General features: G+C 38.6%; 1 protein-coding gene across 3 annotated transcripts in view; it reads left to right on the forward strand.

Annotated features, from left to right (window-relative positions):
* The window catches only part of TMTC2 (transmembrane O-mannosyltransferase targeting cadherins 2), a 234,865-nt gene that overhangs the window by 26,298 nt on the left and 195,511 nt on the right, over positions 1–13,056 (forward strand). Inside the window, exon 1 of one of the 3 annotated variants that reach the window (XM_038155052.1) lies at positions 11,622–11,708. The exons of the other annotated variants lie outside the window; for them this stretch is intronic. The gene's annotated coding sequence lies outside the window, so the exon portion shown is untranslated. Of the gene's footprint in view, positions 1–11,621; positions 11,709–13,056 lie in introns of those variants that run through there. 3 annotated transcript variants of the gene reach the window in all.

Here is a 13,056-nt window from a genome sequence, read left to right on the forward strand (position 1 = left end):
GTAAGTAGTGTTTGGATAATAGCTAATTCTGCCTGGCTTCGTTTTACAAAGCTGTTTGGAAATGTGATAGAACAGCATTCTCCTTCAGGGATACATGCTTTCCCACTGTGGTCTCACCTGGGAGACTGTTTTTCTGTGTTTTTATTTTTGTGTTGCTGCTACTGCAAGTACCATGGTATGTTTTCAAAGTCCCATATAAAAACGTGAAGTGTTACATTACCCATTAAAGCACTGTGACTTCTTTGTTCTGAAAAAATGCACCCAGAAGTTGTTTAGGAGTGCAGTGTCTCTTACTAGAAAACAAATTAAATAGAGAGTCCTTTATTATGCTCTAGATTTAGCTGCTAGGAAGGAGAAAAAGCCTTGCCTAACACTAAAAAAAAAAAAAATGGAAGGAGCAGGCATGCATGTGAAGTGATATCACCACTGATCTTGAAAAAAGTCATAATGACTTCTAATGCAAGCCCTCACTCAGTGGAAATCAACTTACCACATCTCATGCAGCTCAGAAATTCAGTCCAGTTTTAGTAGCTGAAGGCTAGAAGGCTTTTCTAATCTATGCCTCTTTAAAAGTGTCCTTGATTTCTGCCTTCAAAGTCTGGTGGACATGAAAGTGAAATGGAATAAGCTTTCATCAGAAATCAACTGAAATGTGGTTTTCCAAGGTAAGTGTATAGGATTACTGCAGGCTGCCTGTGTACACCTGTTGAAATTTTAGTCTTATTTAATTATTCTCAAACGATGGTACTGTATCCTAATTAATAGTTTGCTATGTTTGTTGATGGACTTAGGAATCAAAAATTCAAAAGGAAATGGCAGCGATTAAAAACGTCTCAGGACTCTCAGGATACATTAGGAAATGCAATCCCATTGGTTGCTGACAGCCCATTGCTGGTGTTGCACAGGTGCCTTTGTTGCGATGGAACACGCGCATTCTGCACACGCCTGGCATCCCTGGCATGGAGCGGGAGGCAGGCAAACGCCTACGGACTGCTGGGGATGCTTCATCTGCCAGAGCTACCCTGGATTCCAGAAGCTGCTTGGTACTAGCTGTGGAATATTAAGCAGGGTCGAATCTGCCTCAGTATGTTGGAATGAGATTGCATATTTCATTAAAGCCTAATTTGTTTTTCATGGGGAAGTACCAGAGGCTTCAGCAATTATCATGCTTCTAAGATTGGGAGAAAGATGCTTTTAGCATCTTTCATCATTTAGGATGAAATTTAGCAAACAAGGCTGTCAGTGCTCATTTAGTAACTCCTTTGTGAATCATTCTGAACCGAATTTGCATGATTGTAACAGACCCAGAAAACCTTTTGCTGCAATTATTCAGTGATACCACTATATAATCAGCTGGAGGTAGTGGATATGCTTCTTACAAAGCTTTTTTTCCCACCATTTCTGGCCTTTTCAGTCCTTTTCTCAGCCTCCCTGGGGGCATTCTGAGATAACGTGGCACTGACCCAGAGAAGATAGACAAATGAAGGATGGCGGGTTGGATGGAGGAGGGATGTTGGCCTTCTGACAGAAGGATAAGATTCTGGTTTTTCAGATTTGACCCTGCATTTCTTGAAATCTGAAAGGTTTAGGGACAAAAATCTTGTGAGATGCTCACATCCCTCATACTGGAGCCTGGATTGAAAGTTCTTTATAAATCTAGTGTTAACAGTCTAATCTAGGAATTGAATTCCGTGTAACTTGCATGCTAAATTTTGAAATGCTTGCCAGATGAGGGGAAAAAAGAGGGGTAGGGAAATTAGAGAGTAAGTAGTGCCAAATAAGCTCTAAAGATGTCTTCCTTTGCTCTTTATTTCAAGTAGTGGAGTAGGAAGCTGAGTCTTGAGTTACAATGAAAAAGGAGTTTGTGCCTCAGTATAATTTTGAAAGTTAAATATTTGTAAATGACAGAGTTCAAGACTGACAGGAAAGAAAAATTAAATCTGAACCAGCAGGACAGATATTTTTGAAGGTGATAGGGTAGGGTGGAAAGTGCGTGTGGAGCTCTGTGGGACAATATAATTTTTGTTCCCAGCCTATGGAAGTGCTTAGCAGCTGCTTATTGCCTGTAACAGTTTGTTCTTAATTGACAAGGTTCCCATCTTGAGAGTTTTCAGTTGTATGCTTGTATCTCCTCCATCTTGGTGTTCTTTAAACAGTTTAAGAAGCCTGGCATATCTCTTCCACCACAGCAGCAGCAATCAAATTGCATTAGAACAATCAGACATTGTGAAGTGAGTTGTTAGGAAGTCTCTTTGCCTGAGATACAGCTGTTTCTCGAACATATGTTATCACAACAGCTACAAGTCTCAGTAATGCTGCATGGGAAAGAAAGAATTGTCACTGAATTACTAGTCAAAAGAGAAATAAAATCCAAGTTAACCCAAATCTGAAATACAGTGTGGCTTGCACCTACTGCCTTTTTGAGTGTGCTTTTTAAAAATCTATTCTGCAGCATGGATAGATGGCCTGAGGAAAAAACAATTAAAATGGCACAGACCATTTTGAAGGATGGTGTTACTGAACTGGCTGGTCTGTTCTGTGTAGATGCAATTCTAGTATGCTGTTGCACCTGTGTTCGTGCATATAGGAAATTGACTTCAGTTCAAGTTTAATGCTGTTCTTAATCTGTAGTTGCTTTTGTAATCACTTGGTTTGATACTTTGTATCAAAGCTGGGATTAACTTTGTTGGTGTGCTTGTAGTGTTAACTAACACACTCCTAGTGGCATTTTTTTAACAATTCAAAGATAATTTAATAATTTTTAAAGATATCATCATAAAATATGTGTTGGCTAAGCTAAAAGAAAAAGGAAACATAAATGCTTTGAATACAAACATCTGAGCACTTTCATTTTAAGCTGTCATAACACTTTACCTGCAGTATATTGGTTTCCTGAATTTCAATAGCCATTGGTCTGATCCCTCCATGAACTGAATCCTGCTGGCAGCACAGGGATCTTCTCAAGTGTTGCCATGCTATGTGCATGCATTTCTGCATTGTGATATTGTTGTCTCCAGTAAGGTTTTTAAAACTATGCCTCCATGTCTAATCTTCTCGGTTAGTAATTTAACCAATCTCCTCTATAAATGTGATCTTTTTGTTTTCACTTCATTGCTGTGCAATTGCATGGCCTACTTAATTTTATGGTTAATGGACAATCTCTCTTCAAAGGATTTGGGAATCCTTCTGCCAGGGAGATAACATCTGTTTTGCCATTGTGCTTATATAATGGTGTATGATGATGTAAAACTGAGGCTCCTGAAGCAATTTGATTATTCATTCAGATAAAAAGTCTTACCATAAGTCATTGTTGACAGTGAAATGGAAACAGGGCGGTTTTAGTGGCTAAGGTGAATGTACAATTGCTCCAGCATTCTGTGAGTGTGCTACGAAATGGTTCCCTACAAGAGAATTCTTACAGGGTACCCTATGGCATATGATCTTTGTGTTTTTTTTAAGGAAACAGTTTCTTAGGAAGACAGTGGCCTTGTATCTCTTACTAGGTAAAAGCATCGTTCTCTCCTGCAGAGCAAAGATATAATGAGCGAATGGATTTTGTGGTGGGGCCTCTGCTTTTTCTCTGTGAAAAGACAGTGTGAGGATATGCAGTGTAGAAGAAATGGAGATGGGCAAAATCACTTAAGCGCTCATGTTCTGTAGTGAAGGAAGCATGTAGCATGAGGAGTGCACTTGAACTTAATGGTGCTCATGTTGTTGCAGAATAAGACAAAAAATGACCTTTTTAGCCTTGTAAGCATCTTTCTCTTGAACCTTTAAGTTTCACAGTTGGTGGGAAGGGAAGGAAGCTGCATGTGGCTGCTTCATTAAGTAGCAGAGAATGTAATTATGACTTGTATTCTTGATTTATTGTTGAGCACTGATAATGAGTGACAGCATGAGGAATGCTCTTAGAAATACAGCCTGTCTCAAACTTTGTGGCAGGGCTTCAGCTTGTCTTTAGCGTCAGTGTTATGTGTGTTGGGTGGATGCCCAGGTTGTCAGAAATGTTGGTCATTCTGCTCTCTGCATCTTCATCAGAGCATCATGAATCTGAACAAGTGATTAGGAGGCCAGCCTGGCTTTCTGGCTTCTCCTTCTGCCTTGCCTTCTCATGAGTTTTTTTGGGTGTGTTTTTGCTTTTTGGTTTTTTGTTTTTTTTTTTTGGTCTGACTGAGGGCATCCTTAATTACAACTGCACTCTGCTGTCAGAATTGAGCTTGGCTAGCAGGGAAGATAATAGCCCAGTTCTTACTTGCTGCCTCCTGGAGGTGAGGCGGGACAGAAGAAAATCAAGTAAGAGATGAAAAAGCACATTTTAAAATAAACTGAGTCGATGAAACTCTCAAAAGGATGGTACTATTTGCAGGACATGATGAAGGTTTTGACATTTGCATAATTGCATTAACATTTGTAAATCAAATGTGTTTCTTGCGTCACAGTGAGAGAGGCTGGTTTTAAATATTCTATGAAATTTTGTTTAATATTTGATAGTGAAAGAATTTTTTTTAGAGCATGTAATTGAGTTGGATTCATGGATAAACAAGTTAAAAGTGATTTCCATCTGTGTTTCTTGTTCTACATAAATCCCCAATTTTCTATGCTCTCTTGGGTACTCTTAGCACTTTAGCAGTAAAACCTTTATTTTACCTGACATTAGAACTGATTTTTCAGTGAAAACAATTTCTACTATTAAAGCATCATTTTTTTTTTGTCAGTAAGAATATTGCTTAATTGAAAATCCTGTCTGTAAATACTAATTTGTGCTTCCAGGTGACCTCCAGGTATACTTCTAATCTTCTTGTCAGTATAGAAGAGTGCTTAAAAGATCAAAGACAGAGGGAACATTTTTGGAGGGACTGTGTTCCCAGTTTAGTTACCTGAAGATAATTTCCTCTGTATCACTTAGGACTTGGTGTCCTTAATACATGATAGTAGCATTTTCTTCCAGTTTTGTTTTACATGATTGTTAAATGATGTATTCTTGATTTGTTGCATATTATATTTTTATAGAGTTCTTTTATTTTGACAGTGTTGTCACCACCAGTAATGTAAGATTGATTTGAAATTGAATCTCTACTATGCCAGTGAGTAGTGCATCCAGTTTACACATGAACTAATCTATTTGTGTTCTGAACTCAGGGAAAGTACAACCTTTTCCAAAAGAGGGCCAGATATCCTAAAATGTTAATTATCTTTAAAATTTCTTACAGAGTTCTGAACACCACTTAATAATGATGAGATTTATTTAGAAACAAATGTGTTAACCTCCCTGATACCAGAAGCCTTGCATAATTCTTGAGCAGAGATTTATATCAGAATCTTCATCAAGCTAGGCTTCCGTGGATTCTTCTGAGCTGCAAGCACAAGAATCAGCTCTGTAAATGGACAGTTTTACATTTGCTTCAAAGGTAGCTTGTAAATGAAGTGGTAAGTTTTAGTCAAGGAAGGTACATCAAAGATTTATGTGCTTAATCTTGACATTGCTGAATTCGGATGTTTGGGGATAAGTCCTTGCTGCATTTTGCTTTGGTAGCCAAGTCAGATCCTTGGCGGTGTATCACATTGCCATTGTTCAATGTGGAAGGATTGGAAACTGCTTTGCTAGGAATTGTTTGGTACGGTATTACTGTCTCTGCCCTCCTCTGGAAATTATGCTTACTAAGTGCTATAATGTTCTTGGTAAGGAGAAATAACATGCTATCAGGAAATAACTAAAGAAAACTGTATAGCATACCATATACTAATTGTAGGGGGAAGCAAATTCTTGGCAAGAAATTTAGGAATGTTTCCATTTAAGACTGTAAAGGTTCAAATATTTATTTTTCTTTTCTTCCAAAAAGGAAGAGAAACACTGGCTTTTCAAAAATTGTTAAATGTTTTGTCCCATTTTGTAAAATAATGGTGTAGCTGTTGACTCTCAACTGGTGAATGTAAGCTCTCACCTCTCATGGATATGATTCTTAAGATACTGTGTACTCTACATGTTAGTCATAGTTAGAAGTTCCTATCAAGGAAGCCAGCAAATGAGGAGATAAGGCTGTATTTAAAATGTACAAAAACGATTGTAGACTCATTTATCTGACTGCTCTGGTACGCACTGCATTAAAGTACATAATGAATAACTACATCACGGTTCATGTAGGGTTTAACATTCTTAGGTTAGGCTTTTATCAGAGGCATTAAAAGAATGAATAGCTATTGTATGTATAAATCATATGGATAAGCAGAATGTAAAGCAGGAGTGAAGTATGCTGCACTCCTTGGTGGCTAATCTGCAAAGGATAACAGCATACTTTCCCTGTATGGTTGTATAGCTACCCTTCGGTTTGCATAGGTCCCATCATGAATCTTCAAACTTCAAATCATACTGGTTTATTTATAGCATTTTATTTTTTGTCTGAATTTGAAGTTATTATGTGAGAATAATAAAGTTTTCTCTGTTAATGATGAGTGCATACAAGTATTTAGGAAGAATGTAGTACCATACTGTGTCTTTTGTTTTCTGTTCTCTGCTCTCCTCCCTTTTTAATTTTTTTTTTTTTTTTTTTTACCTTTTGATTTTGTACTGGATAAGAAAGGATCTTACCAACTTGTTTGGTGTATCCTTGGAACAAAGGAAACTTCTCTGGTCGAGTTTGGAAATAAAAGAAAGCACATCATCCGTGTTGGTGGATGGTTAACTGGTTTCCCACGACACACTGAGAACAGTGAAGAGAAGTAGCCATGTTGAGTTACGTATTTTCATCTCCTTTGCTTCACACTAGGGAGATACCACCTTTAGTTTTGACTGGTGGCCTTTCACCTGCACATAATGTTTTGGTCATGAAGTTTAATCCAGATCTACAACTTGGTGTTGATTTCTGTGTTATTGTACTGCTGTTCTAAATCACTCCTTAAATTTCTTGAAAGAATGAAGTTGCTTTAAGAAGAGTGTGCTATTCATTAATGGTATTCCTCACCATTGCTAGGTAGCCTCTACCACTGTATGAGTGCAAAAATATAGCTTGTATTTGTCTGCAAATTCTGCAAGAGAATCTGCAAATAAGCTCTCAGAAGCAGGTGTCTTCTGCTGCCTGTTACATTGAATGTGTCTTCAGGAGAGGCACCAAAAACTCAGGCAGCTTGGAAAGGGACTGGGTTTGGTTCTGAGATTTTCTTCACTTTGGAATTTACTTAGTTTCTTTTTCCCTCTGACTGGTGTGAAAAAGTCCAAACTAGGATTAGCTCTGAAGTGGGCTGTGTAGTCATTCTGTTTTCCCAGACTTTAGGAAGAGAAGGTTATGTTGACTTTACTCTCCTTAAACTCTGTTCTCATCCATAGTCAGTGTATTCTCTCGGTTTCTGGCAAGGAGCACACGTTATGGAAGAGAATTTATTTAGCTGGTAACCTTTTTCAGGAAACCCTGAAAAAGAGAGCTTTTAGCTATGTATAAGTGTATATTCCTGTACATTATGCTACCTGGGGTAATGTCTGAACATTACTAGGGGGACAAAATTTTTCTACTCACTGAACTGGTTTTGATGATAATAGAAGGAGAATTACATTGAAGCAAAAAGAATGTAGACCTCTAAATCTTCAATTGATATTAAAAATTAATCAAACGGAGTGGTATTCTTCCTGTGCTTTCCTTCTGCCTCATATTTTCAGATCTAAGCATTAGAGGCTGTGGTTTGTATGAAGACACAGCTGTGGGCTTTTGTACCTTCATTTGGTTCTGTTTCAGTTAAACAAACAAAATGAGAGCTGATCAAGTCCAACACTCCCTCTGAACTATTGCAAACTTAGTTAAGAGACATCTCTGACTGTGCTAATATTTTGATAATATGGAGGTGCTTACAGTCTGATTAGCATATGCTGCATTTTTCTTCTGTCCTACTGGGAATAAAAGTCTGGGGCTAATAAAATGTTTTCTGACCTGGAATAGGAGGGTGTAATGTTTCTTGATAAACATATAAACGCACATATCATATAACTATGAGTGCCGGTATTTGCTGATTTTGTTTGAGAGGTACAGTGAACAATACAACTTGTGAGAAAATATGCATAATAAATTTTACTTATCTCCTCTCTTTTTTATGAGAATGTCTTACTTCATGAAGGACTAAGTTAAAAAAAAGTAGCTATATATGTAGCTACCATGTAGATAATAAAATTCTTGTTTTGATTTAAAAAGCTTTCTGTTCAAAATTTATACTTAAAATATTGAATTTAAAATAGGATAATTTTTATTGCTTTTTGTCTGTACGTCTGGGAATACTACTTTGCATCTTCTTAGCACAGTAAATAAAGAAGGAACTAGAACATACCTGACTCTAAAAGTTTGCTAAAAATGTATCTAAAAAATTTATAAAGACTTTTATCTTTTTCCCCCTTTATGATCTCCCAAATACTTTTTAATTCAGTGGCGCTTCCAGTTTTTTTGGGCTGAGTTAAGTGATTTCCTTTGAAGCTAGCAATGATAAAAGGTCAGCCTACAACCATGGTTGAATTAGGAAGTGCTGAGAGTCAGGACACTAGAGAGGAGAAATGCACAGCTGAAAGCATTTGAATTAGTAGATTTTTAGCTTTTCATAACGATGAAACAGAAAAAAAAAAAAGTCATGACGTGTTCTTCCCTCCTGGTTATGCAGTTCAGATTCCTTACCAACAAAGGTTATCCTAGTGTAGCCAAGGTCTGCTCCTAAAGGAGCAGCTTTCTCAGCTGCAGGTGGGGATGGATGGATGGATGGATGGATGGATGGACAGACAGACAGATGGAGATACAGATGCAACTCAAACTAGGAAGATGTTTGCCAGTCACTTTCTGTTATCCCTTCCCTCACTGGTATCTGCCTCTTTGAAGTGCTGGCTCCAGATTTTGTCAGGAGTCCCATTTGGCTTCCATTCAAATCTGGTCAAATAAAGATGGGAGAGAAATTTACATTTTTGCTATATCAGACGTTCTCTTATGGGTATTTGTTTTTTGGTGGCTGGCACACTGTATTTGTCAGGAAACTGTCTTTGAAATGCTATTTGCACTCAGCACTTGACATCTTTAGTACAATATAACCTGAGACTTCTGTAGCAGCCCTCAAACTTCTTCAGGGAAGGGGAAGCAACTTCCATGTCTTGAGAAACAGGAGGTACTTCCCAGTCCTAAAGAAGGGAGTAGTGTCATAATTACTGTTTAAAACCAACACAATGAACAGCTAGCCCAGCCTTATGACAGTCTTAGAAGAGGGAGATTGGTAATAACTGTAAGGTGAGTCTGAAAGGTGAGTCTGGTTTTGTTCTGGTATGTAAGAGATGGCAGCTTGTGGCCCGCTCTGGTGATGTTGACTTTCTGTGGGTTAAGGAAGGAAGGATGAGAAGAAGAGCTCGGGAAGAGGAGCCCTTTGTTCCCAGAGTCGTTTGGCATTTAAGGTTATGGAGAGCACATCTACACCGGAGATGACAGCTGAGCAGGAACTGTGACGTTTTTCTTGCTCTATTGTTTTTATAGCTGGACGAGGAAGAGAGGAGGCATGCTTGTAAAAGGTGCTTTCCTCCTAGGGAGGATGGTTTTCCTGTTTGAACCTGTGACTCCAGCAGGAAGGAAATAGAGGCCATAGAACTTGGAGGAGACATGTTTCTCCAGTAGAAAGTTGCTAATATGCAACTGTCAGCTGGGCTATCTCCTAAAATGCAGTGCTTCCACCCTAATTGCTCCTTGTTCTCAGTGATCAGTGGTTGGGCTCTCAGCTTCTGTTTAAAAGTCATTGTAACTAGCTTGGTTCCTCCTTCTGGTGGGGTGCAAGATGCAGACTTGGCTGTGTCCTGTAGTATTTATTTGAACAGTTGGGTTTTTGACAAGAGAAGGCAACGTTTACTGAGAAGTTCAGAGGGATTATGCGAAATGTCATCTGCAGCCTGTGCCTGGAAGGTGGAGGGAGGGATTATAGGATTTGTTGTGGGTGATGTGAACCTGCACATCTGCCTGGTTTTGCTATGGTGAAGATCAAAGGCTATATCTGGATACATTTTGGGGGCTTTGAAGTGGTGGCCTAGCTTGAGTCAGTAAGCATTGCTCATGTAAAGGTTATGAAGGTCAATCATGTGACACAGGACTATATAAATGCAATACACATTTTTTTATATAATCACATTGTGCCTGGTCTACTGGTGCCCCACTCATCTAGAAGCCTTTGGTGAGGGCCTAGCAGCCTATTCCGCTAAGAAGACCAAACCTTTCCCTGCTTTTTCATGATCTCACACAGTTCACCATTTTCAGCTTGCTATTATCATAACAACAACAACAGAAAGATTAATTAATGTACTTAATAATGTGTCTTTGAAAACAAAATTCTAAGCATTTTTCAGTCATCATTTATGGCTCTGAATTTCTAATGTGGTGTTTATTAGAAAATATTTGATAGCCTTCCAAATGTTTATTACAGATATGTTTGGCTTTTCCTTTTTGAGGGCAGCTTTTAGCAGATCAGTGGTTTTTGAAAATCATCTCCCTATTTTGTGACTGAAATTACTTCACATCCACCTTTCTGCTGTGTGTGAAATCAATGGCGTTGAGATGGAAGTCACTCTCTGGAAATGTACTATTTATTGTAAAGTCCTCTGAAGTGATAAAGTGGTCCAAAACATTTTGTTGGGGATTGTTTTCCTCATAAGTACAGGAAGTAAAACCAGCATTCTTTTCAGTGTTCACAGAACAGTATAAAAGAATTTGATGTGTGAACATGCAGAAGAACAAAAAATATGAAACAAGGCTTTGATTTTTAAAAATTTTTTTATTTTCATTTTGTTTTTTCCCCTGGACTCTAATACTAACATGCAGAAGTAGTGCTCTGAGCATTATCTTGTAGGGCTTTACCCCTGATAGGAAACCAGAGTGCATTTTGAAGGACAGAATTACTTTGTTGTCTTTGGAATGGTTACTAAGCCGGGTAACAGCATGACTGTTTACAGGGAATAATGCCTCCAGGCTTTAGGCAAAGGAGTGTGAAGGATGTGAGAATAACTGGCCCTGGGAGACACCAGAGAAAGCCAGAGCCTGTCGGATAGGCTTCAGCATCCCCAGGCATCTGATCCACTGTGAAATTGAGCAAAAATAATGGTACTTTGTAACTCAGGTAGCAAGAATTTAGGATTCAGTGTTGCTGCTTATTTCTTTCCTGAAGTGGTCTGTTGACATTTATGTTGTTTCCTTTGTGTGCAGATGTGACTCTGTGGGTCTGTGGAGAAGGCTGGTAGTGAGATATGTATGTGTGCTGTTCATTGTGTCTTTGGCTCTGACACCTTACATGTTTCTTATTTAACCCTTCGAACTTTTTAAATGGAAATTTTTACTGTGAATGATTTTCAGAAATCAAGCTATGTGATTGCATTAGTCTTATTAATGTTTGTTGTAATGTGCCATGATTTTAGTAATCAGATTTGCAGCTCTTGGAAGATTTTAGTCCTGCAGTACTACTTGGAAATAAAAGTACCTAAAATGGTTAGCAAAATTATTTATATGCTCAATAAGCATCAGGCTGGAGTCAAGATTACTATTCTGGTAGTGAGCATCCTGCTTCTCCCAGTCTACCCTTCCAGCTCTTTTCCCACCTTTTTTATCTCTCCTCTGACTGTGTTTTTAGTATGTTTGGACAGTAGTTCCAAAAGGAAAGAGTCTGTTCCCTGCTGACCCCTGGAAAGCCTTCGAAGCTGGAAGTTAACAGCATTTTGCTGAAAGGTAAGAGATCATATTTCAAGGTTAAAAAAAAAAAAGGGAGGGGGCCGGGTTTGAGTCAGTTTGGCTGGGATCTGGGAAGGGAGTGCTGGCAGCTGTGCAGTGCAGTGTCCTTCCTCATGTTTCTCAGCATCCTTATGCTAGGCAGCCACTGGAAGGATGCTGGCTGTCTGAAAGGAGTGCTTCTTGCATGAACCAAAGGAGTGAGATGCAGTATTTTATTTAGCCCCCAATTTACATTTATTAAAAGTGTGAAGGAGGAATAGCTTATACTGACCTAGGGGAAATAACTTATTCTTAATTTTCAGTATGCCTCTGTTGTTGAAGTTGATGTATGATAAGGCCTCTGTCCCATCCTTGAGCTCTTTTGAAGTCCCTTGCACAAAATGAAAATGGGAAAGAGCTCAGGTAAATATTTTGTAATAAAATTACTAACAAAGACCTCTTACTGACAAAGTGTTCTTCCCTTTTTAGGAGTGTGCATGAGGTGATTCCACTACCACCCCGTATTTCATTTAACCTTGTGTGTTTGCATGTGTGGAGTCTCCTGTTTCTTCTGTGCCAGCTCTCAATAAGTGATGTCTCATTGATTTATGTGTGCAGGGAATCCTGCACAGGTAACACAATAGCTCCAGTAGGCATGACACTTAAAATGAGTTGTTACAGACAAGTGACACTTACGTGAAAATAATATTAATAATTAAAGTCTTTCTTTAAACACTGAATTGAAATTGGTTTGAACCCACATTCAATTAAGACAACTATGCTGAGAAACTATGTTTAGTTACATGACTTTGAAGTAGCAGCTATACACACACGCTACAGAAATATCTATGCTATTATTTCCTTAAAAGTAAACCAAAAATCTCCTCCTAACCTACACAAAGAGTAAGAGGCAGATGCTTCTGTAGCAGTGCCAGTCAAATAAAGGAGAGTATAAGGCTGGTTAGGCTTTCACCATGCTGTCAGTTCAGAGCCACGTGAAAATAGGAGTGCGTGGGAGTGACCGCGAATTTGTTTTTTTGAGGTGGAAAGTCACCTTTCTGCATTTGAGCGTGTAGGGATGCTGGGTACATTTAAACAATGGATTGCTAGTTAGTTGGTGATAGAGGGTCTGATTGTGACCTGAGCTCTACTGCTGTGAATTAAGTTTGTGTTGAGGTGTGGCAGGATTGAATTAGCACTTTTGTTAGTGAGGGAAGCTTCTGGCTCAGTATTTGCTTTTTAATGCCAAAATCTAGCCCACAGGAGGAAAAACTTCTGTTCTCTAAATCGCCAGATGCTATTTTCTGGAAGTAGGTAATATACAGATGAAAGAGAGTTGTTCTTGGAGTATCTGCTGCAAAAGGTT

The sequence above is a fragment of the Motacilla alba genome, chromosome 1A (assembly GCF_015832195.1).
Source record: "Motacilla alba alba isolate MOTALB_02 chromosome 1A, Motacilla_alba_V1.0_pri, whole genome shotgun sequence".
Lineage (NCBI taxonomy): Eukaryota > Metazoa > Chordata > Aves > Passeriformes > Motacillidae > Motacilla > Motacilla alba.